The sequence below is a fragment of the Hippopotamus amphibius genome, chromosome 1, assembly GCF_030028045.1.
Source record: "Hippopotamus amphibius kiboko isolate mHipAmp2 chromosome 1, mHipAmp2.hap2, whole genome shotgun sequence".
Lineage (NCBI taxonomy): Eukaryota > Metazoa > Chordata > Mammalia > Artiodactyla > Hippopotamidae > Hippopotamus > Hippopotamus amphibius.
This window is the reverse complement of record NC_080186.1, coordinates 221791290-221819234: the sequence shown is the minus strand read 5'-3', so window position 1 is coordinate 221819234 and position 27945 is coordinate 221791290.

Genomic DNA, 27945 nt, shown 5'->3' with positions numbered 1-27945 from the left:
TGGGGGAAATAGGAAGATCCTAACATTTTAAAGTGCCGAAGAAAAGATTATCCTAGGCAATGCCTCCCCAGGCTATACCAGCAAATGGAGGGAGAGTGGCTTAGTGGTTAGGAGCATGTGCTCAGAAGTTACACTGCTTCAGTTCATATCCTGACTCGACCAGTTATGAGATATGTGACACTGGGTAAATTGCTCAATTTCTGTGCCCCAGATTCATCTGTGAAATGGAGATAATAACAGTATTTACCTCATAAAAGGGTTACTGTAAGGATTGAATAAGACTAAAGATTTGAAGCACCTGTCTAACTTGGAGCCCAAAAGAAAGGGTAATGAGGGAGTTGTGGAAGGACCCAACCTCTGAGATGCTATACAATGAAAGATGCCAGTAAATACATACAGCAGGAGAAGGGGGGTATTGGGAAAACATCCTCAACTTGGACCAGAAATGCCCTGGATTTCCAATGATACAGCTCAGGCAGATGTCAGATCAACTCATCGACTTGTTAAAGATGAAACTGCTTTCTGCAGAAGTAGAAGTGCACCCTTAAATGGATACAGAAATATCTCATGGATCTCAAGGACAGAGAGAAAAATGAAACTCAGAACTGCTGAAACTAGGTACCAGAGCCCATTAAAGAACCAGAGTCCCTTCCCTCCTTCTTTTATCTTTGCTTCTCTTTTCACATCTACTTCATTCTCTTTCCTCACTGCAACTGACTTTCTTTGCTTTGTCATGGTGGAAAATGGCTACTACCAATATTTATATCTCTTCTATAAAGAAGAAGAACCAAACTGCACCCAATTCCAAATTCCTAGGAGAGGATCTGATTGGTCCAGCTTGGTCAGGTACCACTCCTGGTCCATTTAACTTTCGCCAGACAGGTGGGTTCATGCTACAAGAACACGGCTTTTATAGTAATCCTGTATATCAAGACTGGGAAGTGATGCTTCCCCAAAATGGAAAAGGGCAGGGTAGACTCTATTCTTTAGGTTTCTGATCACATACTGCCTTCTAATTTTTTTTGTATTGACATTTCCATTATTGATAACCTTAGTTTTCCATATGCTTATATCTTTTCTTCTCAATTAGGTTATACTATGATATGAATGTGTACCCTCAAATTTGATGTGTTGAAGCCTAGTCCCAAGGTGATGGTATTATGAGGTGGCATCTTTGGGAGGTGATTAGGTCAAGGCTGGAGCCTTCACAAATGGAATTAGTGCCCTTATAAAAGTGACTCTAGAGAGCTCCCCTGTCCCTTCCCCCATGTGAGGATACAATGAGAAGTTAGCAGTCCAAAACCCAGAAAAGGGCCTTCACCTGACCATGCTGGCATCCTGACTTAGGGCTTCCAGCCTCCAGAACTGTGAGACATAAATTTCTGTTGCTAACAAGCCACCTGGTCTATGGTATTTTTGTTATAGCAGCTCAAACAGACTAAGATAGGTTAGAAGTAATGAAGTTCAGGATGCTGTGTACAATTTTTTGCTATTCTATAGGACTAGCACGTTAACCTATCATAGGTGTATAAAAATGTATTGAATGAAAGAAGAAATGATTAACCTGGCAGGGAGTGGGGGTGGGGAGCAAGTCTTGCAAACTCAGTGGCTTTAAAGGGTCAGTGTGACAATGCCCTTGGATAACTAACTTACTTAAAGAAAGTGGTTGAGTCATAAAGAGACAGGGCACAGGAGAAACTAATGTTTTTCAGCTCTTTTTTTCTTTTTTTTTTACCATCCTTGCAAATAACTGATTTGAGGCTTAAAAAATTAACCTGCCATTTACTACTAATTACTTTTGCTTATCAAACCTTGGATGCTGCAGCTTCACTATTTTGACACTTACCTCTTCCTATCATCACTCACTCCTAAAACAGACCTTCAGTGTAAACAGAAAGAGTATCTTTCACCCTAACGGCACCATTATGGACGCACATGGCGATGAAACAATGCTTATTTAGTGCATTTGTTACTACAGCACACAATTCTTAACCCTTTAATCGTCCTTGTTGCTCATTCACTCATTCATTCATTCACTATCCATTAAGTATCTCCCATGTTTAATGCCCTGGGTTTACAATAGTGGTTAATACCCAAGACCTCTCTCAAGGAGCTTACAATCAGGAGAAGTAATTAAGAGGCAGTTACTGAGGAAGCTAATATTCAGCTTTTTCATTTTTGCAGTTCTGCAGACAACAGTCAGCAAATGAAGAAACATTACAAAAAACTTCTGTTCCATAGCATCTAAGTAAAGAGAATCTTTGGAAAGTCTACAAGTAGGTCAGGGTAAAAAAAAATGCACCCCATTTAACGGACAGAATTTTATACATCCTCTAGTAACCACAGTCTATGTTTCTTTCCATCTGTTTTCAAGTTGAAGTTTGAACATTGTGAGCTTAGAAGGCCACTTCTTTTTCCTTTCTTTCAAGTCTTTCCCATCTATTTATTCCCGTTCTGGAGTTCAATTCCCAAAGGGCATAATAATGAGAGAGGACTCCCTGAGGGCCCGGGGAATGGTGAGTGTGGAATTGAGAGAGAATCGCAGTCTTGAGAGGTCAGCAAAGAAGGGACCGCATCTAATTTCACTCCCCTCCATCATTACAGTGAACCATCTGAACACCTTCAGTGGCCACAAGATGAGAAATTTGAGAGATCTGCTTGTGGAGAGGCGGAGGAGTTGGTCTTTTTTTTTTTTTTTTTTTTTTTTTTTTTTTTTAGCTATTTAGCATTTATTCCTAGTATCTTAGCACTTATTTAGCATCACCCAGCAGGAAGGAAAGCCAATTGCCAATCCACTCCATTCTCTAAATAACTGACATGGCATCTCTTTGGAAACTCAATGGTACAGCTAGATTTGTGCAAAAGGCAGAGGTCGGTGTCAACCTCTTTCCCACAAATCTATCTAAATATTCCATTCCTCCCATCACTTCCTCCAAATGTAACTGTGGAAGACCCAGCTAACCAACCAACAAACAGAACACCCTAAATACAAAAGGAACAAAGATTCCTGGTGTTAGTTAGACTAAGGATTCTAGTGTAAGAGGAACGCAAGCTCCTTGTTGGAGATGCAGATCCCCTTGCATGTGTAAGTACAAGGCTTGGTTTTGCAGGAACTTGTGGGTCTCAGAAGGCTGCAGAATTAGCAGTCCTTGTGTGAGAATGTGGTTCCATTATTTATTCAGAGTAAATAATCACACAAAAGGCCACAGGAGCTGTCAAAGCCAGCATTAGACCGGGCCTGCGGGCAGAACTGTTCTTTCTTATGTCTTCTTCAGGGGCCCTTTCTAAAGAAAGCATCACCACATATTTAAAACATGATGGGCCTGGTCTGACTTCATTTTGGGTGGTGCAAAACTTGGTCTGTTTTTTTCCAACTTGGGAAAATTGAAGCAGCGGCAATGCGGTTAACCTTGGGAGACTCATGACCTACTCCCCTCCCACATTTATAGATTGTTCCATTCTTACTTTGTTTCCTCTTCCAAAGAAATGTGGATTCATTGTTCTACCATTATACTATTCAGCTCCTGCCAGTGAAGTGTAACAAATTTCAACTCTTTCAGAGATGGGTTTTTTCTTTTTCATTTCTAGGGCCATCTATCACAATGTTTAGGTTAGTCACCATCAAATTACAGCTGGAACTTGTCTGACATAGACCTAGGTGCCAAATACATGGAGAAGAGAGCTTGACAGTAGCCAAGGACCTCAGTGACATCTTTGTGCACTTTTAAACCTTAGTAATTTAGGTTGTAGGCCCTGTTAGAAATAATCCGCAAATGGCTTTTAGAAGGCCATTTATTAAGTTTAAAACAACTACATTCAATAAGCACACATGATGTATTTTTCCGCCCAGAATCCATGACAGATAAAAAAGCCTTCCATAGATAAGATAAATTGTGTCCTGTGGTGAGCAGGACTGAAGTCCATATCAGTTGTGAGAAAAAAAAAACTCAATTTGTTTTTAAATGCCATTTATAACTTGTTTCTTTCACAGTTGCAGCCGAAGTTGTTAAACTTTGAGAGTTAAATGTTTAAAAGCTGCTCAAGGATTTTATGATGTCTGAATTCTTAAAGCAAAAGCACGTTCACCTTTTACAGAATTATGTTTAAATAATTACATGGAAAAAAAGTACATGCAAAGGGTGTGTTTAATAAAACTCAGGTGCGGAAGTGTCAAAGTCAATTAATGGTTGGGGACCTTGAACCAGAGGTGCTGGGTGATGCTCTCTGCTTTTCTCTGAGACTCCTGGAGCTGTCGTGCTGGAGCTGTCTTGCCTTCTCTGCTGCCCCATCTCTACAAGTGTGGGGAATCCGTCACACAATTCAGGAACCAGCTTTGCTGCCAGAAAGCACCTACAACTATTCATATTCCATCTGGATGTGAGTTGGGCAACATTAGGGGCAAGCTTTGGAAGATGGGGACAAAGTTCAGCCTTCCCTTTTCAAGCCAAAGGATTGCAGGAGGCACGTTCTGCACAGAACAAGGGCCTCCCTGTGGGAATGATGTACCCTGGCTCCAGTGATCATCTGCTCTTGGCATTGCCTAGATCTCCTGCCCAAGGCTGGAGATTGGGCCGCAACCCAACTCACTCTCTAAGCCTCTGAGCTCTCTTTTCAGTAGCTGCCCTCCCACCCAGAGTGACTCTGATGTTAAACAAACCTGAGTTCAAATTCCAGCTCTACCATTTACCAGCTGCGTAATCTTAGGCAGGTCTACTCCCTTCTGAGCTTCCAATCAATTATCTATAAAATGAGGATCATAATAGCACCTAGCTCATGGAGTGGCCATGAGGATTGATGAATGATACCTGCAAAGCACTTCCTACTGCCTGGCATGCAGTGAGGGGCCAACAATCATTTGCAGTTATTATAATAATCAACATGCATCTGGCAAAGTGTCCAGTTGCTTGGAGGTGAAAATCATGAAAGTCATAGATTCTCTCATTTTGACACAAAAACACCAATTTAAATTGATGTGAATAGCAGAGTGTTTATCAGGCCTAAAATTCACTTCTTTTAGTTGTTCCAGAACTTAGAATCAAATTTGAATGTCTATGTAGAGTTGGAATATTGCAGCTTCCTGACTTAAAGCAGAAGTCCACAATTATGAAGGCAGCTTAGAAATCCGATAGTTGTCTTCTATGAGAGCCTTAGTAATGCATTCTCTGAAATGGCCCTTGAATCTGTTCCTTCTCTCTCTGCACTGCTTTTGTAGAGTTACGATGCCCTCATCCTGAGCTCCCTGACTCCATAAGCTCTACCTCCAGGCAGCTGAGACAGAAAATAGTAGGTGGACCCAAGAACATAGTAGAGTGGACCCTTGAGCAATGTAGGGGTTGGGACCAAACCTCCACACGGTCAAAAACCTCACAGGCCCATGGCCCGCCATACAGGCAGCTCCCCTCACCCCCATATTGGCACTTCTGCATCCCTGGATTCAACCCACCAGAGATCATGTAGTGTTGGAGCATTTCCCACTGAAAAACTTCCACGTACAAGTGGACCCGTGCAGTTCAAACCCATGCAGTTCAAGGGTCAACGATAATTTGAAAATTCACACTCTAAAAATTTCTATTGCTGTGATTTTTTTTTTGTCAACACATTTACTATATTTGATATTTCACGTGACTATAACGAAGGAAATTAGATCTTGAAATTTATCAAAAGGTGGGAGGGTGCGTGAAGAGAGGTCGATGTGCTCTGCATTCGCAAGGGTGAGGGTGCTGCACGATCTACCCCAACGGGCCTTTTCAGCCTCAGCTGTCCCAACATCCTCTGTGACATCCATCATCAGCCTCGCTGAATTACAAACTACATGGCCTAGCCTCCTGAACGCCTGCTCTCTTATCCTTTCTGTCTTCGCAAACTTGGCTGCTGCTCTCTCTGGAACGACCTGCCTTTAGCCCCCTTCCACTTACAAAGCCTCTCTTCAAATATCACCTTGCCAGAGGGATACATTTGTAGTTAGAAGCACCTGGGTTTGAATCCTGACTCTTCTGTGTACTGGTTCCACGACTGCAAGTAATGAATAACCTTCCGTTTTCTCATTTGTAGGTAGCCCAAAGAGCTCCACCAGGCTGGAAATAAAAATCTAAGCACTTAACACAAATCCCTGACTCTCACCAGTTTGACCACTGATCCTTCCCCAGTCAGTTTAAAGGCAATTCCGTTTTGTGTGTGTGTGTGTGTGTGTGTGTGTGTGTGTGTGTGCGCGCGCGTATGTGTGTGTGTGTATGTGTGTTAACGGATCCCCTCTAAGTATTTTTGGGAACTGTCAAGTGAGATTGTTGAAATCTGACTTTAAATCCAGACCCAGATGGTCCACAAAGTGCACTTGGAGGCTGGAATTTTGCCCTTATTGTTACTGCCATAGTCATCTCAGTCACCTACAGGCTACTGATTTCATTGCCAGTTGGAGCAGATTGGCTGCCAGTAGGGAGGAAAATCCACTACCATCCTTGCCACCATCTTGATCCTCCTTGCTCAAGCCTTTGGACGCCACCACTACTGTTTCTTAACAGCCCCTTTTGGAACAATAGAGAAAGCTCATTTCTTATATGTTTTGGTCAACCAAGGATACCCCGAAATGAAGCACCAGTGCTGGCTGGGCTCCAAAGATTTACAGCTCTTCTTGTCTGGATAGGGATGGATTGTAAATATAGGGTGCACCTGTATCCAGAAATCACCAGACCTTAAACCTTGACTAAGTCTTTGACTGGGATGACTCAATGGGCTACCTTTATCCCTTTTAGAGTTTTCTCCCAGTGTTCCTACCTGAGACTTCACTGGTTCCACCAGAGGGTTTAAGTCCTCCTGAAACCTCAACACCTCCTATGCAAATCAGCAGAGACCATTGGGACTGGGTGCATTATAGGGATAGTATTTTATCCCCTCTCAAGGAAGCTTCAGTTACCATCCAGGGGGAATCCATGTAATATGTAAAATCAGGATAAGACTACTTACCTAAAAGGATCCTAGAGAATGATAAATGATATTAAGTGAGACAACATATTTAAAGTGTAGTCCCAAGTGCATAGTTCATTCTTAGGCAGATAGAAGCACCCAGGGCCCCAAACTCCACAGTGAAAGAGCTCCCTTCTCTGTGTTCCCGCAATGATTAGAATGAGTTTTGTCTAGCCTTGACCACACTGTGTGGAAGCTGTATTTCTCCCTGCTACACTGGAACCACTTCCTCCCACCTTTGTATCCTTATCTCTCTCCCCCATCCTTGGCTTTGTACAGTGCCTTGTATATCATAGCTCCTTAGTAACTCTTAAATGAATGTGTTAAGAGAAAAATAGACCCGAAATCAGATTTAAATTTTCCTTGGAAAATAACAGTCTCAGTACATCTTCTGGAGCCTGGGTGCTCTTTCCTAGCTGCATTATTAGCAACTCTAGGTGAAGGCGTGTAGTTATTTTGTGAGTCTCTGTTACCAAGCTCCAGGGTCCTGCACATGGCAGACACTCGATGGATGTTTGTTGACACTGATAATTGAGTTACTGTTACCATAATTGTTCAACCCGTGACAAAATCCTAGGCAAATCCCTGAACACCTATCCCTCAGATAAACAAAATTTCTGCAGTGCCTTATTGCTGACCGCCATAAATAGCTCTTCAAAGGGCCTGGACCTACGGAATGGCCTGTAGCGAAGCTACTCTCTCACCCTCCGTTCTCCCCAAGGTACTGTACTGGTCCAGAGTCTGAAAGAGGCTTCAGTTCCTAATTCAACCATCATTACAAGAGTGATTTCAAATTGGGAATCAGATATCCATATGGAATCAAATGGTTACATGAGAACTAGAGAGGCACCAAACTAGTGTTTCGCACACTAGGATCTGCAGTATCACATGGAATGTGTATTTTAAAAATATAGACTCTCTTCTGTCTTCTTCCCCCACTTGCCACCCCCACCCAGGTCTTTTATTCAGTAATCAGGACATGGGCCTAGGAATATGCATTTTTTGAAAACTCCCAGGCAGTTCTGATACAACCATCTGGTTCCAGTAAGTGGACTTGCCCTTGGAAACAATGACTTGGGTCATCCATCAGGACTCTGTTAAGACTTTCCTAAACCCATCGGTCCATTGTGTTACAAGGGATGTAGAACCAAGGAAAGAAGGGCACCTGGGGAGTGGCGTGGCGGTATTGTGAGCTAAGGGGGCCTGTCATGCGGAGGGATACATTAGGCAGAGATGTCTGTGATGGAAGGGCACTGGGATGAAGGTAAGAGTATAAACCTAATATTGGACTAGGGAGGAATGCCGGACGTGACATGAATCATGAAAGAAAGGGATAACTCCAGAAACAGGGTTTTTGAGGGGCAAGGACAGAGAGGCAGGCAGGAAGCCTGAGGAAACGATACTGCAGCTCAGGAAAGGCTGTGCGGAGGTTCAGCCTGGGGGATTTCCAATGCACAGGACTGGAGAGATTTCACAGGACAATAAGGGCTTCCAGCCTGAACGCATGGAGATAGAGACAAGGCTGGGCTCCTTTCTTATTTCGATAAGTTGTGATACCACCCAGGAGACAGAGCAGAAGTGAGGTGGCACAGGGGCACTGTCAGGCACTTGGGTGTCTCACTTTGAGAGCTCCAGGGAAGGCGAAGTGAATTAGAAGAGCAAAAGCAGAGAACGCGACTCAAGGAAATGATCTATTTAAGTGGAAAAATATTTGATGCTGATATTTGCCACTGTTTCACTAGACATCCTTAAGTGGGGAAAAAGATACCCAAATCAGGTTGTTCCCAGGCCTTCAACTGCACACAGAGAGCTGGGAATGACTCTCTGAAGGCTCAAGATGAGCCAGACAGGTGTTCTCTAAGTGGAAGAAGAATCAAGACCCCAAGTACAGGCACAAGCAGTCCCCTGACACAATAGAGTCATCTTGGGGATGGGCAGAGATAAGCCCCAAGATGGTAGCATGTGACACACATGAGTTGGGAATATTCTAAGAGAGAGGAAGAGTCTCATGTGTGAAAGTGAGGTCCTACTCTGAACTTTCTGTTGGGTACTTTACACTCCCTGCTGATACTCCTCAGGCCTCTGTTGGTCCACTGGACTTCTCAGCACCTGTGTGGTCCCACTTCGGCCCTCACCAGGGCATGTGGGAACTACTGGGGCCCTGTGTGCCCTGCCTGGGCAATGTGGAATCAAAAGCATCATTATAGGTCCATTGGCCTAGACGCCACCATTGCTCTCAGTCCTAAAGTGCACTAGATGTGGCACTGAGCCACATGGGCTTACTCTAGAGACATGGAGCTGCCCATGGTCACGCTCAGAGAAACAGGCCACTAACCCTGATATTCTCTAGTTTGCTTTTACCAAAGTGGATGCTTTAATAGCTCCCCCATCCCAACCCTGCTTCAAGGTTTGATCCTGTAGTAGATTCTGGGATTTCCTTCCTCTTTCTTTTCTTCTAACAGAACCCCAATCTTGTTCAGGTATCCATGTACTCAGAAAAAGCTGACCTCACTCCCAGCCCCAGGAGTGGTCCTGATCAGAGGAAGGAAAAATCTCATTTTCCTTGTCATACTTGTTCAGGAGTGGCTAGGTGACCTAATTCCAGCCAAAGAAACATGAGGGGAAATCTGAGCACTTCTGGAGAAAATTTTCAATCTTCCAAGAAAGCTGTAGGAAGGGATAGTTTTGCCTTTCCTCTGCAGATTGTCTGGATATACTGCCCAGAGCTCCTATGGCCATCTTGCTGCCAGCATGCAGAGGAAGCCAGCTTTAAAGACAAGACAGAGGAGCGATGGTGAGAACATGGGTCTTTTAAGAGATCAGGGCTGAGCAATTGCGTCAACTGACTCTGAGGTCCACTCTGCTCTGGACTTCCAATTACGTGAAATAACACACTCCTTCATTGTTTAAAGCTATCTGAGTCAGGGTTTCTCCTACTTGTAGCTGAAAGCATTCTAATTGTTTAGGAGGCCAGTGCCTTATCCATTAGGCAACCGGGGCTATTCTAATTGTTTAAAGTCTCAAGAGGAAAGGGAAGCATCTGAATAGATCTTTTTCATTCTTTCCCAAACCCGTAAAGAATGGAAGGGTGGTTTCCACTTGCTATTCTAGTCCTCCCCCTTCCTGAATTGGTGTTTCTTTCTCTTTGTGGCCTCCACTATTTGCAGCGTGTTTAGGACTTCTATTTAATTGACGTGAATCCAAAAGGAAGAAGTTGTTTGATGCAGTGTGATATAGGAAAGGAAAGAAGAGGGAAATAAATATTATAGATGAAAGTTATTGACACTGTATAAAGGCTTAAAATGTTTCACATGAAGAGGTGGTCATGGAACACATACCTACAATGCAAATCCAAGTCATCTTTCAAACTCAGTGGCCTTGAGAACCACTTCTATAGTGCTGTGCTGTCCTATATAATAGTCAATAGGAATCAGCCATTTGCTCTAGCCACTAGCCACGTAAGGAAATTTAAATTTTTAATTAAAATTAAATAAAATTTAAAATTCAGTTTTGGGACCTCCCTGGTGACGCAGTGGTTAAGAATCTGCCTGCCAATGCAGGGGACATGGGTTTGAGCTCTGATCCGGGAAGATCCCACATGCCATGGAGCAGCTAAGCCCATGCACCACAACTACTGAGCCTGCGCTCTAGAGCCTGCAAGCCACAAATACTGAGCCCACACACTGCAACTACTGAAGCCCATGCGCCTAGAGCCCATGCTCCACAACAAGAGAAGCCATCACAATGAGAAGCCTGCGCACTGCAATGAAGAGTATCCCCAGCTAGCCACAACTAGAGAAAGTCGGCACAGAGCAACAAAGACCCAACGCAGCCAAAAATAAATAAATAAATAAATCTTTTTTTAAAAAATTCAGTTTTTCAGTCACACTAGTCACATTTCTATTCTCAAGAGCCACAATTTGCTAACATATTGAACAGGACAGACACAGAACATTTCTATCATTGCAGAAAGTTTTATTGGACACCACCGTTATAGAGGCATCTCTGTATTCAAAGCAAAATGATAAGCAGAGAACCTATTGCAGGCTTAGGAAGCAAGAAAGGTGTACGGCACAGTGGCAAGGACACAGTTTTGTGATAAGTCCTGAATCTGCCGCTTACCTAACTTCTCTGAACTTTAGTTTTTTCAGAGTAAAAGTGAACATAATAATATTTACCAGCAGGATGTTGTGAGGACTGGAGTTGATGTATATGGAACACCTAGGAAGGGTCTTATCACACTGTAGATGATCAGTGACAGTAAACGCTACCCCTGGTTTCCTTCCTTGGAAACAGGTTATACAAAATTTTGTTGTATCTGTACAACCCTCTACACTCTTGATATTCAAAGTGTGGTCCCCAGGCCAGCAGCATCAGCAACACCTGGGAGCATGTTAGAAATGCAAACTCTCTTTAGCCACAGCAATCAGAGAAGAAAATGAAATAAAAGGAATCCAAATTGGAAAACAAGAAGGAAAATTGTCACTCTTTGCAGATAACATATTATACATAGAAAACCCTAAAGACTCTACCAGAAAACTGCTAGCACTAATTGATGAATTTAGTAAAGCAGCAGGATACAAAATTAATGTGCAGAAATCTCTTACATTCCTATACACTAACAATGAAAGAGCAGAAAGAGAAATTAAGGAAACTCTCCCATTTACCATTGCAACAAAAAGAATAAAATACCTAGGAATAAAGCTGCCTAAGGAGGCAAAAGACCTGTATGCAGAAAACTATAAGACACTGATGAAAGAAATCAAAGATGACACAAACAGATGGAGGGACATACCACGTTCTTGGATTGGAAGAATCAACATTGTGAAAATGACTATCCCACCCAAAGCAATTTACAGATTCAACGCAATCCCTATCAAATTACCAATGGCATTTTTCACAGAACTAGAACAAGAAATTTTACAATTTCTATGGAAACACAAAAGACCCTGAAAAGCCAAAGCAATCTTGAGAAGGAAAGACAGAGCTGGAGGACACAGGCTCCCTGACTTCAAACTATACTACAAGGCTACAGTGATTAAGACAGTATGGTACTGGCACAAAAACAGAAATATAGATCAGTGGAACACAATAGAGAGCCCAGAGATAAATCCACACACATATGATCACATTATCTTTGATAAAGGAGGCAAGAATATACAATGGAAAAAAGACGCCCTCTTCAATAAGTGGGAAAATTGCTGGGAAAATTGGACAGCAACATGTAAAAGAATGAAATTAGAACACTTTTTAACACCATACACAAAAATAAACTCAAAATGGATTAAAGACCTACATGTAAGGCCAGACACTATAAAACTCCTAGAGGAAAACATAGGCAGAACACTCTATGACATACATCAAAGCAAGATCCTTTTTGACCCACCTCCTAGAATAATGGAAATAAAATCAAGAAGAAACAAATGGGACCTCATGAAACTTCAAAGCTTTTGCACAGCAAAAGAAACCATAAACAAGACAAGAAGACAACCCTCAGAATGGGAGAAAATACTTGCCAATGTAGCGACAGACAAAGGTTTAACCTCCAAAATATACAAGTAGCTCATGAAGCTTAATACCAAAAAAGCAAATAACCCAATCCACAAATGGGCGGAAGACCTAAATAGACATTTCTCCAAAGAGGACATGCAGATGACTAACAAACACATGAAAAGATGCTCAGCATCACTAATCATTAGAGAAATGCAAGTCAAAGCCACATTGAGGTATCACCTTACACCAGTCAGAATGGCCATCATCAAAAATACTAGAAACAATAAATGTTGGAGAGCATATGGAGAAAAGGGAACCCTCCTGCACTGTTGGTGGGAATGTAAGTTGGCACAGCCACTATGGAAAACAGTTTGGAGGTTCCTTAAAAAACTAAAAATGGAACTACCATATGACCCAGTAATCCCACTACTGGGCACATATCCAGAGAAAACCATAATCCAAAAAGAAACATGCACCATAATGTTCATTGCAGCACTATTTACAATAGCTAGGACATGGAAGCAACCTAAATGTCCATCAACAGATGAATGAATAAAGAAGATGTGGCATATATATACAATGGAATATTACTCAGCCATAAAAAAGAATGAAATTGACTTATCTGTAGTGAGGAGGATGGACCTAGAGTCTGTCATACAGAGTGAAGTAAGCCATGAAGAGAAAAACAAATACTGTATGCTAACTCATATGTATGGAATCTAAGAAAATGGTACTGATGAACCCAGTGACAGGGCAAGAATAAAGATGCAGATGTAGAGAACAGACTTGAGGACACAGGATGGTGGGTGGGGGCGAAGGGGAAGCTGGGATGAAGTGAGAGAGTAGCATTGACATATATACACCACCAAATGTAAAATAGATAGCTTGTGGGAAGTTCCTACATAACATAAGGAGATAAACTCGATGATGGGTGATTACTTAGAGGGCCAGGACAGGGAGGGTGGGAGGGAGTCGTGGGAGGGTGGGGATATGGGTATAAATACAGCTGATTCACTTTGGTGCACCTCAAAAATTGGCACAGCAGTGTAAAGCAGTTATATTCTAATAAAGAGCTTTAAAAAAATAAAAAAATTTTAAAAAATTAAAAAAAAAAGAAATCCAAACTCTCAAGCTCTACCCTAGAGCTGTTGAATCAGAACTTAAATTTTAATAAGATCCCCACTTGATTGATATGCACAATAAACATTAGGAAACACTGATCTACATGGGCAAAAATTCAAAATAAGTAAACTATGTGACCATATAAAAAGGATCTGGATAGTGGATTATGGAACCTTAATCATAACTTAGATGCCTCAGTTTGAAGAGTCTGTAAGAGACTACTGGTTAAGCCCTGCAATGATGGGACCTTGGGTCAAGAATAAGCACCCAGGACAGAGCTCTTGCACCATCCTGACAAGATAGCACTGCAAAAAAGCAGAATCTCCCAGCTCCCTGGGTGGGTGATCTGGTGGCGTCCCTGAATTCTCCCAGGAGGTAAGCTTTTGCTGCATAAACTACTTCCAAAAGTTAATGGTTTAAAACAACAACACAGTAATTATTTATTATCTCTCACAGTCCCTGCAGCTCAGGAATTCGGACAGGGCACCAGATCTGGGGCCTCAGCTGGAAGACTTACAGGCTGAAGGCTTCAATCATCTGAAGGCTCCCTCATCCGCATGTCTGTCAGTGTTGCTGGCTGTCCATAGGGGGCCTAGTTAGCATGATCAGCTGGAACACCCATATATGGCCTCTCCATGTGGGCTGTCTTCCTCAGAAAATGGTGGCTGGAGTCCAAGGACAATCAGAGAGAGGGAGGAAGAAAGAGAGAGAGAGAAAACGAAAGAGAAGCCATATTGCATCTTATGATCTAGCTCTGAAAGTCACACAGCATCACCACGGCCACATTCTGTTGGTCAAGGTAATGACAAAGGTCAGCCCGGGTTGAGAGGGAGGAAACATAGACCCAAGGTATGTCAAGATCATACTTTGACATAATAACAGAGATATGTCAAGTTCACATTAGAAGAACACCTTGTGGGAAGTGATATTTTTGTGATGGCTATATAATTGAGGCCATCTTATCATGGTCATCATTGGAAAACCAAATCTGTCACATGAAAATTTTTTTTTGGTTCGAGTTATTCAAGATCTCAAACCACACCCCCACCATTATCATAAGCAAGTTATTATTTGGTGTCTTCCATGTGGAGGGCACCATATTCTGATTCATATTTACTTTGTAGCAGGAGTTATAGGCTGTTCATCTCCCTTTGGCGTACCTTGTTCTTGGGAATTCTTTAATTTTTTTCCAAAAAAAAGATAGCTTCAAAGTTAGTTTCACTTTCCATTCTGTCTTGTTCTTTTGCATTATTTCATTAAAGTCAGACTCTTTGAATGGGACATCAAAGAACTTCAAAAATAAAGTGAGAATAAGTGGCATCGGTAAAGATAATGGCTCATTCACTAGTACTAAGTTCCCAAATAGGTTTTTGGCTGCTCTACAGCTTGAGATTCCTGCTAATGGCAAACAAAATAATTACAGCAAAATGTACACATGCGTTAAAATTTTGATTTCCATTTCTGTAGCTATCTAACTACCTTATATTTTCAGACTAAAACTTTTCTCTGTGTATTTTCATCTTCATAATAAAACTTTCTTGGCAAGACTGATCTCAATCTGTTTGGTGGTTCTTAGAGTAGAATCAAGAAAGAGGAAGAGATACAGCTTTCTACACTTGACAAAATGAAAAATGCTATTGTTTCTCATTAAAAAAAAAACCCAAAAGCAAAAATTACAATCAGATCTGGCCTATAGTCATTCATCCTAAATAAGGGAGGAAGAGACGCATAAGGCAACTGCATATAGACTTGGCACAGACTTTTTAGGGTTTCGAGTTTTGTACAATCTTCTGTGTTTCCTTTCACCAGAAAGTCACATTGTAACTTCTTATAGTTAGAGGGTCTGCCCCTGTGATAGACCCTTCTCCCCACCCCCTCCTAACTGCTGCTCACATCTCCCAGCTACCATTGTTTCCTTCTTCTAGAAATTTCGCACACACAATCATTCACCATATATATACACATTCACTCACACGCACAGAGACATACACACAGTCACAGAGTCATCCACAGGCACATGGTCCTCACACACCAAGTCACTCCCAAGCATGTGTGTACACACACACACACACACACACACACACACTAGCCTAGCACAACACACTTCCTGACTTTGACACCTATGCGACTACTTGAACATCCCAGGTCCACCTGCAGGCAGAAGGAAAACCTTCCATCTTTTGGGATCTTTCCACATGACAACAGCAACATTCACATCCAAGACACACTCACCCAGGGTCCTGAACTTCTTTCGTGCCAACAATATATGACTCTATTCTTTTCTGCTAATCAAGATTATCAGAAAGCAATTAAAAACAGGTGGAATTTGCACAGGGTTAATATTGAATCTATTCTAATTTATTTTTACTTTCACAAAATTCTGTAAGTGTTATGTGCATTGCTTAGAAAAGACCTGAACCAGGGGTGGCGGGGGGGTGGGGCTGGGGCTGGAAATGAATTGGGAGATTGAGATTGCCATATAGACATTACTAATAAGAAAAAAATATCAAATTGTACACTTTAAATGTATGCAGTTTATTGTATGTCAATTGTATCTCAATAAAAGTTCTTAAAAGAAAAACAAAAACAAAATAAAAAAAGACCTGAACCAGGAAGAAAAAAGACTTCTTGGGAACGTGAGAGCATAGACATGGTTAGAGAGTAGAAGAACAGATGCCAGATAAGAGAGAATAACACATATTAAAAGAGGAAGGAGCAGAAGTTCCTATTTATCATATCAATTGTACCTATACGCCTGCTATTTCACGTTTATATTGACAACTAACCCTAATAGCATCTTTAGACATGGGCCTCATGTCCACTGTAAGGATAATAAAATTGAAGCTCAGAAGCTTAAATGATCTGCTCAAAGTCATACAATTAATCAGTGGAAGAGCTAGGATGTGAACTCAGTTATGTTTGACTCCTAATTCTGACAGGTAGTGAGAAAAATATTCAATTACCGTTTAGAAGAGCTGTTCAGATTTATCAGAATCAAGGAAGGAAGCTACAATCTTTGACTACCAACTTTAAATTGTAAGTAGCCACATCTTTTACATTGCATATAATGGCAATATTACTTGAAGGCTAGGCCAGCATGCATTGTTCAAATGATGACTTACTGAGAGCTGGGATTTAGGAAATTCCCATGGCAATTTTCTCTTGTTCCTCCACAGTAACAAAACTCCCAATTTTTAGCTAGGGTCAAGGCCACATTTCTTGGTTTCCATTACAGCTAGATGTAACCATGGCTCTAAATGGGAAATGGATGGAACTGTCATGCAGTTTCAGTAAACTTCCTCAAAGAAAACTGATACATATCCTTTGGCCCTTTCTTCTCCATCCCTTATTCCTGCTGGTAGCTTGGATCTGATGGCTTGAACTCTAACCACCATCTTGGACCCTAAGGACAAAGGCCTCACTCTAGAGATAACAGAGCAGTGAGTTGAAGAGTCCAAGCCTCTAAGGACTTTGTGAAGCAGAGTCGCCATTCATTCATGGACTGCCCACCTCCTACCTTGTACACAAGGAAGAAATAAATGTCTTATCTGAGCTGCTGTAACTTGAGTCTTCATTACTTGCAGCCAATGCTAATCCTAACAGGTTCACCATAGAGACAGGGATTGCCATGTGCCAGCGGCTTCCCGTGTCATGGAGTTTTCTGTCCCTTTCAAAAAATTCCCTGGCTATCTTCATAGAGCCCCCCCTCCCTCCACAAAAAAGCCTAAAGCCCTGAAGTCAAGCACTGGTACTCAATTACCATCTATGGTCAATAAAGTCAATTAAACTTAAGTTTCATATTTTTCTCCATTTCTTTATTTTTCTCAGTCACTGCTACTTTTACTTGCACATGCTCTTTAATCAGGTTTATCAAACTTGTGTCTTTGTGCTCTTTCAAAGCCTTCATTATAGTTCACATGTTAAGAGATCATATAATGCAACACCCTGATACTTTTACCCACTCCGCATTCAATGATGTAAGGTTGAAGGATCAGAACAGACCCAAGGGCAAAAGGAAAGTGAAATGAAATGCTCTCAGCTGTTCACCAGGAAACTTTGTCTAACTTTTTACCTAGAATGTCTCTTTGTTACAGCTTTGCTTTCTCTCATTTTTGACGAGAATATAAACAAACTAGACTCACAGACATAGAAAACAAACTCATGGCTACCAAAGGGAAGTGGCAGGGTGGGGGGAGGATAAATTAGGAGTATGGGATTAATAGATACACCTTACTGTATATAAAATAGACAAAAGAATTTACTGTACAGCACAGAGAACTGCATCCAATATCTTACAAAAAACCTATAATGGAAAAGAATTTTTAAAAAGAATATATTATACATACATATGTATATATATGTATATAACCAAATCACTTTGCTGTACAGCAGAAACTAACACAATATTGTAAATCAACTATACTTTAATTTTAAAAAGTTAAAAAAGAATATACATCCACTGACCAGAAACTCTCCCTTTATCTTCTATATGCTGCCAACACCTCATGATTATTTAATAAGCAACTAAGTATTCACAACAATCGAAGGGAAACCCAAAATCTAAAACTTTAATCTTCACTGACAATATTTTATTATTCCTCTAAAACTTGTCCTTTAATCCATTTGACCAGAACTTAAGGAAACTTGCTACTCTAGCAGGAGTCGACCCAGAGGGGAGGATGGGAGAGAGACTGGGGCAGAGGGAGGGGAGGGAAGGAGGCATTACACACTCTTGGGGGCCACCATTCTGACCACCCTGCATTCACACACAGTCCACTCTCTACCATGGGCCCAACTCCATGCAAATATCACCCAGCCTCCACTGTCTGACCGCCCTGCCTCTGTGAGTCCCATGGCAGTGTGACTGGTCATGCCCACAGCACAGGGTGGGCAAGAAGGGGTGATGAAATCCTGGAATTCTGCCCCAAGGAGGGCAGCTCTCCTAAAAGACAGGTGGGCCTGGGAGGTGCTTCCCTAGAGTGGTACTGTTTCCAAGTTTGGTTTAGTTAGTTCTCCACAGCCACTCTGCATAGATGTACAATGCTGTCTGCTCCCCGAGGGCTGCATCTACCTGTCATCAAACCCGCTCACTTTTCTCACTGAGAAAGCAGTGAAATGAAATGAGCCTGTAGGATGCCCACACTCCCTGGTACTACCTCTGATCTGCCCAACAGCAGATGGGCTTCAGGGGACTGTTGCATGACCCCAAGTCCATCAAACACATTGCCTCTGTGCCTTCAATGCTTGTCTAGAAGAGGAGCCCAAGAAACCCTCAATGAAATCAGCCAGCCAGCTTTCAGGATTTGACTGAGGGAAATATTTGGATGGAATAAGCCAACTGCTACTATCAAGAAATTACATGAGAAAACTTCTGGTAATGGAAGGATACTGAAGCAAAATGAAAAAGCAATAATCAAATAACAGTAATAGCTAACACTTATGAACATTTACTCAGCCAAATGTTATACTATGTGATTTAAATATTTTGAATAAAAGTCCTTTAACAGATATGTCTTTTGCAAATATTTGCTCCCAGTCTGTGGCTCGTTTTATTACATAGGCAGTATTTTTCTCAGAGCAGAAGTTTTATTTGTTTGTTTGTTTGTTTTTAATGAAGTTCATTTTATCAACTCTTTCTTTCACGGATTATGCCTTTGGTGTTACATCTAAAAAGTCATTGCCATACACAAGTGCATCTAGATTTTCTCCTGTGTTGTCTTCTAGGAGACTTACAGTTTTATGTTTTACATTTAGGTCTAGGAATCATTTTTATAAATTGTGTAAGATATGTTTCTGGATTATTTTTTGCAAACGGATGTCCAGTTGTTCCAGCACCATTTGTTATGAAGACTATCCTTGCATCATTGTATTGTCTTTGCTCATTTTCAAAGATCAGTTGACTACATTTACCTGGGTCTGTTTCAGAGCTCACTATTCCATTCCATTGATCTCTCTGCCTGTTCTTTTACCACTACCACAGTCTTGATTACTGTAACTTTAAAATAAGTCTTAAGATTAAGGAGTGTCAGCCTTCCAACATTGCTCTTTCCCGTCAATGTTGTGCTGGCTATCATGCATCTTTTGCCTCTCCATATAAACTTTAGAATAAGTTTGCCAATATCCATAAAATAACTTGCTGGGATTATGACTGGCAATGCACTGAATTTATAGGTCAATTTGGGAAGAACTGACATCTTGACAATACTGAATCTTCTTATTCATGAACATGGCATCTCTCTCCATTTATTTAGCTTTACTTTTATTTCTTCCATCAAAGTTTTATAGTTTTTCTCATACAGATCTTAAGCACATTTTGTTAGTTTTATACCTAAGTACTACATTGGTGGGGGTGATATTAATGGTATTATGTTTTTAATTTCAAATTCACTCGTTCATTGCTGGTGTCCAGGAAAGTCATTGACTTTTGTATGTTAATTTTGTATCCTGCAACCTTGCTAAAATTACTTATTAGTTGCAGGAATTTTTTGTTGTTGTTGTTAATTCTTTTGAGCTTTCCATGCAGACAATCACATCATATTCAAAAACAATTTCATATCTCCCTTCCCAACTTGTATATCTTTTCTTTCCTTATTGTGTTAGCTAGGACTTCCAGTATGATGCTGAAAGACAGTGATGAGAGAGGACGTTCTTGCTATGTTCCTGATCTTGGTGGGGAACATTATACTACATAACCATGTCTCAGAAAATCCTTGCTAAGACCCTGTGAGATAAGAACTATTGGATACTGAAACCCAGAGAGGTCATACCCAAGGTTACATGGCTTGTAAGTAGTTAAAGACTTAAATTCTTATTTTCTGCCTCCAGTATTCAGCTTGTTAACCACTATTTCAGGCATTAAGACATCCTGTGAAAAACTGTCAAGATCCAGAGATGCTCAGATCCAGTACACAGATCCACTGAGGTATAAAGATCAACACATATTGCAAAAGTTACTCAATTGATTTTAACATTTAGAATCTATCTGAATTATACTTTACTAGATAAAGCTCAATGGAATCCATCTGGTTAATTTACCGCATTCCTCTCTGTTATAATTAATTTAACTTCATCATATCCATGCTCCTAGGCTTGACACTGTTAGCTATCACACAACATAGGTTAATTTGACACTGACCTGGATCTCTGAGGTCCTTATTCTAAAATACAATAGATATTTTGGAAGTACAAATACAGATAGAGGCATCATCTGAAATTATTTAACAATAAGAGCAAACCTGATGAGACTGAATATTGTCATCATAGGCAACATCCTAGGCTTGTGTGTCCAGAAATGGCTGAACTTTCGTACTGTGTGGGATGAGAAAGAAATCACTCCTCACCCACCATGCCCAGAAATGATTTACAAGTGAGATAAGATTTTGGGAAGGGCCTTTCTTTAAGCATGAAAAGCAGCACTTCTCCTTTCTGTGTAAACTTCCCACTTAATGAGATTCAGTTGAATTTTGACTTAGAGGGGAAGAGCTGGGAGATAAATTATTGCTGAGTTCCTAAAAGTGCACAGTTCATGGCACAGAGTAGGCTCTTTGAAAATAATTGCTGGGAATTCCCTGACAGTCCAGGGGTTAGGACTCTGTGTTCTCACTGCTGAGGGCCTGCTTTCAATCCCTGGTCAAGGAACTAAGATCTTGCAACCTGTGCAGTGCAGCTAACTAACTAAATAAATTCTAAATGACTGAGTAAATACAGGAAAAAATCACGAGTGGATTTTTTTTTTTTTTTTTTTTTGGAATTGGTTACATTCTCCTGAACATAAATCTGTGTCCTGAATAGGGTGATCTGTGTAATAGGATCCAGAATGAGGGTCCAAGCCTGTGGGCTTCCTACATATTCTGCCATTCCTCTGGGCATGAGTAGAGAGCAGATGAGAGGCAGTTTATTTCTATAAGGACCCCAGGTGTCTCATGGGAGAATCAGTGATTAAAGGTTGTGAAGCTCAGGGACACAGCAGTTGTTGGAATGAAGTCTGCCTGAGCACCTCAGTCCTCCAATCATATTCCCTTTAGGGAGAGACTGCAGTTACTGTATTAGTTTCCTGTGGCTGCTGTAACAAATTACCACAGCCTGGTAGCTTAAAACAACATACATTTATTCTCTTACAGCTCTGGAGGCCAGAGGTCCAAACTCACTATCACTGGGCTGAAATCAAGGTGTTGGCAGGGCTACACTCCTTGCAGAGGCTCTCAGGAAATATCCATGCTTTGCTCCTTCCCGTTTCTGGTACCTGTGCCATCCTATGGGCTTGTGGCCACATCGCTTCAATTTTCAAGACTAGCACCTTCAAATCTCCCTCCCTCGCCTCTAACTACAGATCATTTTCTCTTCTTTGTCTGGCAAATCTGCCTCTGCCTCATTTTTTTTTTTTTTTTTTAATTTGGCTGTATCTGGTCTTAGTTGTGGCACATGGGATCTTCATTGGAACACACAGGCTTCTCTCTAGTTGTGGCTCATGGGCTCTAGAGTGGTGAAGGCTTATTTGCCCCGTGGTATGTGGGATCTTAGTTCCCCCACCAGGGATCAAACCCCCACATCCCCTGCATTGGAAGGCGGATTCTCAACCACTGGACCAGCAGGGAAGTCCCTGCCTCACTCTTGTAAGGATAAATGTGATTACATTTGGAGCTCACCCTGATAATCCAGGATAATCTCCCCATCTCAAGAACCTTAATTTAATCACACCTGCAAAGACTCTCTCATATACCTTAACATTCACAGATGCCAGGGATTAGGATATTTGGGGGCCATTACTCTGCCTACTATAGGGACATGAGCCTGCCCAAGGGGCCTGTGAGGGAATAGTCTCCTGGCCAGGTCCCCAGAAACTATGCTATCATTCTAGGGTGAGGGAGTGCTGCTAACCAATGGCTCAGATTTCAGTGATATATATGTCAATCTGCTATTAGCTACAATTTATTTAGGTTGTTGATATATCTAAGGAAATGTAGGTCTGCTCACCATTCAGCTACTTTGCATCATGTTGTCAATCCCCAAATGATTTGTTTTTTGCCTGGAGCAGAATTTCAATTTAATGAATGCTGTAAAAATGAATGTGAGCATATTTATGTGGAATTAACTTACCAAATGTGAAATTTAGTACTATACATTTTTCTGAGGTGCGGCTCTTTCGTGACTTCCGTTCCTATCATCTTGTGTTTGCACAGCTGGTAACTGTCAATCCAACATGAAAACAGTGTTTGAAAATCAGCAGACATTTCACTGAGCTTGGGGCTTATTTGTCACTGCTGAATTCTGTGATGATCTATATTCTTAGTCTATTGACTTTGGGGGGTGGGGTAATTACTATGATGTCACTCACACAGGGTTCCAATGTTCACCTACCTTGTCATAGCACAAGATACTTGAACCATATCCAGAGAATTTTTTTTCTCGTCTAACCACAGAAAGGAACATTGATACAAGGAATAGGTATAGTTCTAGCATTGGGGGGGCTCTCTGAGAGTTCAGCGATCAGATACAGCTCTAATGAACCACAAGCTCAGAGGTCTGGGGGACACGAGGCAAAACATATTCCAGAAAGCATCACCTCTTTCTAACAACCGTCCTCCTGCCAATGGAGGCTCCAGTGTCCTTCCCTCTTGCTCCTTATTAGCAGGTGGTGCCTGGCACATTCTCTCCTAATGGCCTGGAAAGAGGATCTCAGTTGCAAAAGTGGCTGTGTGTACAGCTGGATAGGTCTTATGATGAAAAAGCCGGCCCGAGTCCCTCTTCTTCGGTTTCTGAGAGGCTCAGGAGGGCTTGCAAAGGAAAATAGATCTTCAGCAGCTGCCCTCAAGATTACCAACAACAGCAGCCCCTCTCCCCATCAGCCCCTGCCAACCCCACGAAAAGTATATATTCTCCTTCACAAGGACTCGCAAGGCTGCCAGTCAATGGTCGACAGGAATGGAAAATCAATTTTAGATTTATCTCTGCTGGGAATTAAGTATATTCCTTAGAAATGATGAGTTATGAGGTCATCGAGGGCTTGTACTTTTTCCTGCTTGCAGAGACATTTTAATTTTAGAAGAAAAAGTGCCTAATTTAACAGGACATTCTAATTCCAGTGATGTGCTTTTTTTCCATTTTAATGTCAGTTGAACCACAAAAATGTTCATTTTTCTCTCTTCATTACTCCTCAGGCTTCCGAAAGAACAGTGTCGCCAAAGGCGAAAAAACCTGGGTACTTCTTGCTTCCTCCACCCACCTAGCAAAAAACAAAATGCAGCTCTGGCCTCAGTCAGCCTGTTTTCACTGTTCTTGGTGGGACCATTCCACCCACAAGACAACATTTTCCATGCTTTTTAGATACTAGCAGGACATAAGACCACGTCGTTCAAAACCCAGGACATTTAACAAGGTGGGGGAGAGGCTTCATAAGCAAAGTCAAATTCTCTCCGAAAGTCTTCCAACAAACAAACTCACAACCCCCTTCCCAAGTCCACAGATAACATCTACTATGTGCCAGCTATGATGCTGATTCTATTAAACACCTGTGGACAGGCATTTTCTCACATAATGCTTGTAACATCTCTTGGATGTCACACCATAAATTGCAGAATTGGGATTAGAAGCCTCATAACAGTCTGCATTTTTCAACCCACTGCTCTACTCTGGCTGTTCTCCAATTTGAGAGGACATCAGAATCACCTGGAAGGCTTGTCAAAACGAAATGCTGAGCCTCACCTGAGAATTTCTGATTCAGTAGGTCAGGGGTTCACACTTTGAGAACCACGACTCTTATGTCTCTCTCTGATCATCAACAATCGTATTCTAAAAAGACTCAAGGAGGAGCTTCAAATACAGAATGCTTTTGTTCCCTTCTCTACTTCCTAAAAGAGAATCTAAGAAGGATGGTTGGTATGTTTAAGGCCAGGTAGAGAAAAAGAAAAAGGAAGGAACAGAGATACCTATTTCTCTTGTAACAATTTCTTAGTTCAAATAAAACTCTACAGTGGCCCAGGACCTCCATCCTGAAGACTGTGGCTTTGAAGTGAAGCTCCGTTTTGAAATAAATGCCTCCTTTACATGGGCAGGACTTGACCCTATGGGAATGACTCTTTTTACCTCCACCGTCCCAGGTCTTAGGTTAGTTCTCATAATTTAGAATACTTTTCATTTTCTATGTCTCTTGAGCTACCCTGGTGCTATCATTTTGACTTCACAGTGAACCCAGCCATTGAGGCATTCACACGGCTGCAACCTCATTACCAATGTTCTCTGGGAGTTTGAGTTTTTCCTTGTCTAGGATGGTGTACCCTCTCTCTCATGTTCTCTCCCCCTGTCTTACATTATTGCTAACAATTTTTTTTCATAGATTAGCTAACCGTTGGTTGATTCAATAGTGAACTTGATGCAATACAATCAAATAAAATACCTGAAATAGGGATAGTTGGGTATTTTGATTACATGGCACAAGGATCTAACAGGACTTCTCTCTTCCACTTTTTCATCCTCAATGACATCTGTGTCCTAGACCTTAGGCAGCCTCCCTCCTCCCCTCTCCCATTCACTTGGGATGGTGAAGACTTTCAGAAAGGAGTATAATGATACAACCTCCCCCCGTGATGGGGCAGACTTCTGTAACTTGCCTTAACCTATAGAACAAGAGCTATCACACCTCCGTAGCCCTCACAGAGCATGGTGAGGAGGTGTGCTCCTCAAAGATGAAGTCTGGCATGACCAAAGCCTACTTGACTTACACATTAAAGACTTCTTTTTAGATGTTTTAATCCCAAGTCAGAAGATAATAATGGGAGATAAGATCTCACGTTCCACTTGGCAGTATTGAAAGTCTCATGGGTAGTTATTTCCTTCCAAAGAATGTATAAAATGTATAGGGTTTGCCTGAAATGGAAAAGTGAACCTAATATTTGTGGACACCTATAATATATCAGGCACTGAATAAGAGGTTCCAGCTATGCTGTTTAATTTAGTCATCATAGCAGCTCTCAGAGCTTGGCTTTATTATTCCCATTTCATAGCCAAGAAAGCTGAGGCTGACAGGTTATGTAATTTGCCCAAGATCAGATTGAGTCAAGGCTGAAATCCAGACTTGTCTTTCTTCTATATTATATGGCTTTTAGGGGAAAGGATATAGTAAATAAAGATGGCAGAGTGGAAGACAAACATAAGCAACCTAGAAAGGAAAATCAAGAAAGCGTGTACAATGGAAAAATATCAAAGCCATTTGCATGGATTATGCAACCAAAATATTTCCCATTCTGACCCTGATTCCAAAGTGTGTTTTTTCAACCTGCCACCAAGCAATTAACTGAATTCTCTGTCAATACTGACTGCATGTCCCATCAATTTAACTCAATTCTGACACTATCTACCTAGAGATAATGTCAGGTTCCACAAGTTAATGGCTCAGTCCCACAAGACTGCACCCCTGCTTTAGATGCCAGTTGCAAGTTAAGGCTGTCACCCGTGCTTCTGACTGACCAGCTACAAATCAGAGGTTCCCACAACCACCTCCTCAGGCTTGATTCACTTACTAGTGCAGCTCATAGAACTCAGGAAATTAGTTTACTTACTAGATTGTCAGTTGATCACAAAGGATACTAAAGGATACTACTCAACAGCCAGATGAACATACCTAGGTCAAGGTCCTGAAGGTAGGAATTTTCGCCCCATGGAGTTTGGGACCCAGCACATGGATGCGTTCTGTTTGGTTCACCAACCTGGAAGCTCTCTGAAACTCGTCCTTTCTGGGTTTTATGGAGCCTTCTTTATACAAGCATGATTGATTAAATCATTGCCCACGGGTGGATGAATTCAATCTGCAGCCCCTCTCCCCACACGAGGTCAGAGGGTGGAGCTAAAAGTTCCAACCCTCTAATCAAGGCTGGTTCCCCTGGCAACCAGCCCCCATCCCTTGGTTACCTAGGAGCTTTCCAAAAGTCACCTCATTAACACAAGATGAGATACCTTGATCAATTGATAGCTTCATTTAAGAAATTCCGAAGGTTTTAGGTGTTCTGTGTCAGAAACAGGGAGGAAGACAAAACATATATTTCTAATAATTAGTCATAATAGCACAACATGTAAAAACCATTAACAACAGGCAGATATTTTAAATAAAGACAGATTTGAGAAGTAATAAGAGACACTAATACAAAGTTTCAGGGTAGATGAGAGTACAGCCTAAAAGAAGGGTAGGAAAGGAGAATGAGCACCAAATGCTTGTCCATGAATATGTGGATGCACCCCAACAGAGATGCTGCGGAAACGTGACCAAGATGATGCAGAATAGGAATATGAACAACTCCAACTAAAATCAAATATTTCTTTAGTCTTGTTTAGAAGAAAGTAGAAAAGGAAATACAAATCAGAATGAGATTATATGAATGATAAACCCTAGAAATGTATAAAAGAATTGGAAAAATAAGTTGCCCAAAGCAGAGAGGAGGAGGAGGAGGAGAAGGAGAAGGAGGAGGAGGAGGAGGAGGAGGAGGAGAGCAGGGAGAGGGGAAGGAGAGTGGAGGGGAGTGGGAGGGGAAGGGGAAGCTCGAAGGGGAGGAGGAGGAGGGGAAGGGGGGTTGAAAGGGGAGGAAACGGGAGAGGAGTGGAGAGGAACAAGACACAGGAGGAGAGACAATTTTTTAAACATTTCTGAGGCACAGACATGCAATATTCTGATGTTTGCAGAAATACTGTCTCTCTTAATGAGGGAAAATACAAAATGCCTCTCATCACTTCAAAATAAAACTAGAGACAGGCTAAAGTGCTAATACCAGTGAGGGGTTCTTCAGAGAAAGGAGCTAAGTGAATCCGAAAGCCGGGCTCCACTTTTTTCAAGATGCCTGAAAAATCCCTGGTGAATTCAATTCCCTTCCCTTCCTTGTTTTTCTTGGCACATTACTAAGGTGCAAGCAGCCAGATACCATCACAATGCCCAGTGATGCTGCCATCACAATGCCCAGGCAATAAAAGGTTGGTTGGGAAGACACACCTGCTACTCTCCCTTTTATAGCTGGGAGCACACAGTGTTGATTAGGATTTACAGCAGGTCTGAAAATGCTCCAAAGGCAGCCCCTGTTTAGAGGGTAACTAGTGGAGACAGTCCAGACTCAGCTACAGATCCCTCCTGGACCCTATTCCATGCAGCTGTCTTTACGGACTATAGGATAGTAATTGAGGTTAATTGCCACTGAAAGATACACACCATATGATCTTTTTATATCTGTTTAGTGAGGTAGTTCCAGCATAGAGAGGTTTTCCCAGGGGCACTGCAGTGATTTGCTCTCCAGGTTTCTGTGCTCCTTACATTAACGGGTTACGCACAAGCTAATGGCGCTAATTGTCGGTGTCCAGCCGAAGCCCCTTTACCACTTCCTCCTGCCTCGCGCC